The sequence below is a fragment of the Ammospiza nelsoni genome, chromosome 2, assembly GCF_027579445.1.
Source record: "Ammospiza nelsoni isolate bAmmNel1 chromosome 2, bAmmNel1.pri, whole genome shotgun sequence".
NCBI classification, from domain to species: domain Eukaryota; kingdom Metazoa; phylum Chordata; class Aves; order Passeriformes; family Passerellidae; genus Ammospiza; species Ammospiza nelsoni.
This window is the reverse complement of record NC_080634.1, coordinates 99,249,899-99,254,674: the sequence shown is the minus strand read 5'-3', so window position 1 is coordinate 99,254,674 and position 4,776 is coordinate 99,249,899.

The following is a 4,776-nucleotide window of genomic DNA, read 5'->3' as shown; positions in this document are numbered from 1 at the left end:
CCACCTCTGACTTCATAGAAGTCACTTAGATCGGATAAGTAACATTCTAGTTAAATTGCAAATCTTAAATCTTCTTCCAGAAGTGAGGAGTCTGTAAAGGAAACATGAGGGGTTTTTGGGATAGCTGTTGTCATCTGCTGTTGATAGTAGCCTAGACATGACCTTGCAAAACAATCTGAACTAGCAGAGCAATCCTCCATTGTAGTGTGTGGGAAAGGGTTTTCCTCAGTAAGAAGACAAAGAAATAATTCACCAAGTCCCTTCTAGACTTATTTTCCCTCTGTCTCCCTGCATAATTGATGAAGATAGTTGAACAAAATCATCTCCATCTGAAGCTTCAAGAGCAAAGAAAAAGGGGCAAAAGTTTCCTCAAACCCAGGAATAGTTTCTTTTGGACTAAGCAATGCTTAATCAGCATCAGAGGGATTCCAGAGGGTGCATTTGTCCTTGTGACAAACTGCGACACTGGGGTCTTTGCGGGCAGCTCTGACTGCGGCTGCTTTGCTCCCTCAGAACTGGGATCTACACCCCCAGGCACAGCTGGGAAAGCACAGGGGTGGCCCCAGCCATGCTGTAATCAACCCCTGTGTGCAACCCTGTGAGCACCACTTGATCCTAATACAACCACAGATGTTTGTACATTTGTACAAACCTCAGATATTGTGGTGATGGTGCCATTGAAAAAGGCCTGGTGCTTCCAATAGCCCGGATGCTCCCTGACACATTGTCCTGGATTACCAAGGAAATTCTATCTGTATTCTATTTGCCATCTGTATGGCAGTTATCTTCTGTTAAGTGGGCAGTTTTCCTTATCTATTCTACAACCACTCCTCCCTCTGGGGAGGCATCTGCTGATAACAGCTATTGAATGTCACTGCAAGACTGATAGGAACTACAGCATCCCACTGGGAGATGCTCTGCCCAGAAGGAGGAGCCAAGTATTCCTACCTGGATATAACCTTGAGGTTCTGAAACCAAATCCAGCTTCTCCACTGGATTTCCCAGAGGAGCAGCTGCCTCTTCCACTGGATCTTCAGAGGAAGACTACACCTTTCTACAGGATCCCTGCTCCAACAGAACCACACCTGACACTGCAGGAGGACTGCAGCCACAATTCCAACAGGACTATTACCAGCACCCTGACCCACAGGGTGCCAGGTTGTATTCTGACTCTGTCAGTGTTGTTTTAGTTTACTGCATTGTTTATTTTATCTTCTTATTTTCTTCCCTAATAAAGAACTGTCATTCCTGCTCCCATATTTTTTACCTGAGAGCCCCCCTTATTGTAACAATTTGTAACAATTCAGAGTGAGTGGGTTTACATTTTCCATTTCAGGGGAGGCTCCTGCCTTCCTTAGCAGACATCTGTCTTTCCAAACCAAGACACACATGGGATTGCCTCTCCAGGCTGTCCTGTCCAGCACTGTGCAAGCTCCTTTGTGTCGCAGTCTGGGGCCATCTTGTACAGATCTAAGGCATGAGTGCATGAGATCATAGAAAACTTTCTTTTGCCCTTTAGTGCAGAGACATTTAAAACGAAACATAAAACATTCAAGATGTTGCAATCAACAATTTTGCAATCATCAATCATTATAGCAATGGACTTCAAGACACAGTGAGAGACATTTTTTCAACACCAAATTATCACAACTTAGGCAAGGAAAAAGAAGAACTATGCCATGTTTCCATAAATCTCCAGTCACAGTGGTTTGGGTTATGGCCAGTTGATTAATTTAAGCATGCTGTGAGAATCTGACCAGAGTTGCAGGCCCATCTTAAGGAAAATTTATTTTTCTTTCTTTAAGTTAAAATCTGGTTTTAGTGCTTCTGAAAGACAAACTGTTGTGGCAAACTGTTAGTGTCCATGGTTTGACTGTTTTTCAGATAATTATAATGCTGCATGCATTATCTCTAGCTATGCTTCACCTTCATGATTCACTGCTTTCCTGCGCTACTTTCTTGTTGCAAACTTATGTTTTACAAACAGTAACTAGCTAGATTTCATAACAATTTTTTGTGCTAATTTCAAGATTTCATTTCCATTTCCTGGATGTTGAAACTGTAAACATCTTTAATTTTATGCAAATTTTACAGCTAATAAAAACGTGGAGTAATAAAGCTATTGTTATAAAACTAATGAAAAGAGATCCTTCTGTATATTGCAATGAAGTGGAAGAAATCAACATAAACTCTCATGAAAAGAATTATGTCAATATATCAAACAAGCATTTTGCAGTACCTGCACTTGTAATAGCACTTTGGAGTATAAGCCCAAAGACTATTATTTTACTTCAGATGTACTGCAAATTAGAGCTTGCTTCCCAGAGAAAAAGGCTTTAGAGGGATGCAGCTGGGGGACATGTTCTTGATGCCAGGGGCCAGGTTGCTTGCTGGAGCTCAGCAGTCTGTCAGCTTGCTGCAGATAAGCTCTGTTAGAAAAACTGAGTTTTAAGTTGCTAAAAAAGGGTGATTTTTCTCTCAAGGTGGAAACAGATCTGATATCAAACAGAAAATTTCTCAGCTCTTTAGGGGAGGTGTGGACTGGTGGCATAGCAGGCACTGATCTATCAAGCATCCCTGTTGTTTTGGTGGAAACACAGCAAGAAAATTACTTTAATAATGTTTACATCCTCAGCCGTTGTTGCCACAGTCTCCAAGAGGAGTGACCAGCCAATACAGGGAGTTGTCAGGAGTGCATGGCTAAGCTATGAAGCCAAGAAGAGATTAACGGACAACCCAGCACTGTTTGCTCACTTAGAATTTGTGCTGGTGACAAACAGGAGTTCTTGCCTATGTGAGGCCATAAGGATTTGGCACAGAGATTTACAGAAAAAACAAAGTCAATGAGATCAGTATCCACTCCCAGTTACACAGCAGTAAATGCAGAGTAACTTTACTCACTGACATCATCGGAGCTAGTCTGGATTTACACCAGCTTGAGTGAGAGCTTATAATGGTCTACAGAGAATTTGAACTTCATGCCTGAATATGCAAGTGGGAGAATTGGCTGAGTTATGCAGAGCTAGGTACAGACAATTGTGTCCAAAGATAACACTGAGGAAGAGCTTTTTGCCACTGTTCTTATTGTCCTTCTTGCTCTGTTAAATTCTGCTCCAGTTCCAAATGTATCTGTAAGAATGAAAGACTTGTGACTACGAATGGACTATAAATTATTTATTGTTCCTGAAATTATTTTCAGGATGATATCCAAGGGCTCATAGTTATTAATTTTGCATATTCCATGGATGGGTTAGATGACCCACTAGGCTCTTCAAATGTCAATTTGTTCTTTCACAGAATCTATTATAGCAAAGGTATCCAGGGTAGTCCTTAACATATTATCAGAACACTTTGTATTGGTGTGTTAAATACTTCTTCAATATAAGTGAACACACTGGCTCTGCTCCCCATGATTGAAGATAAACCTTCCACAAGTCTTTGAAAATCAAGCTCTCCAAAGAAGAAAAGCAGTGAATGACCTATTTGGAATCACCTGTATTCTTCAGCTCAATGCCAGCTGAGGATGCCAGGAATTCAAACTCAAGTCCTTTATGGCTGGATATGCGTCACACAAGATGTGAGCCAAGAAAGGATCAGCCAGTGAGGTAGCCCTGTGAAATCTGATAGCTTTAACTCTACAACGTGTCTGATTTCCATACATCTATTTTTTCCTCCTGTTATCTCTACTATGTAGAGGCAGATGTAAGCTGTCAAACTAGGAATCTGAACAGAGGAGACTATTTTTAGACAATGATATTTGTGCCTTAGAAATTATTATCTGGCATTGAGAATCTGATTTGTATGAGGGTATTTGTTACCTGATGACCATCAGAGTATTAGTGCAATCCCATGCTGAAATTACCTATTTGGGTATTTTTTTTTATAGGCAAGCCACCCTGTCAAAAGAAGTTAGGTAAAGCAGCCATTTAGATTTCTTTCTGAATTTCACTAAGCATGTATGTACCTTGGGCAACACCCACGTGCTTTCCTTGATCCTTTCTTAATCATGAAGAGAAAGTGTGTTTTCCCTAAGGAACTTGAATTCTGTATATAATTCACATTCCTGAAGAGGTAGAAAATAGTTGAGATTTCTTCCTACCATCTCTGCTTCAATTTAGAGTTTGCATGATATGGCTGAGGTTTGCTTTTACTTTTAATAAATATTTTCTTTGGGAAAAATGGCTCTTGGCTCAAATTCCAGTCCTTTGCATTTTGAATCAGCAATTAAGCAATTGAATTAAAGCCTGTAAATAGCAAATGTTTCCATTATAAAACCACTAGCAATTCTACCTCTTTGAATAGTAGTGTGATAAAAATACCTCAGAAATTCTTTGTAATCAGATCTCTGACAACTATCTAATCTTCTTCTCTAATACAGGGGGAAGAATGAGGTTATGTAAAACCCATGTGTTCCTTCCAAAACAGAAGGCTTTGCAGTTTCCCAGCTACCCAAGTTACCTTTGCAAAGCTCTGCTTGGTATGTCAGTACTTCAGACAGGACTGACACTCAGGTGCTGAAGCACATTTGACTTAGGTTTTGATCACTGATAGAAGGTTCATGTCAATTTTTCTTGTTTCATCCCATCTACTTTGTAGTCTTGGCTGTCTCTTTCATTATACTCCAGATGTAAATAGATTCTAACTGCACAGCCTCTCTGCTTTTGGTGCTGCTTTTTTAAAAAACAGCAGCATTTTTGACTTTGGCATCAACGTGAGGATAATTACCATCTGGTCTCCATTTGCTTGCAGGTTGAAGACCCCCCAGATCAAAAACTG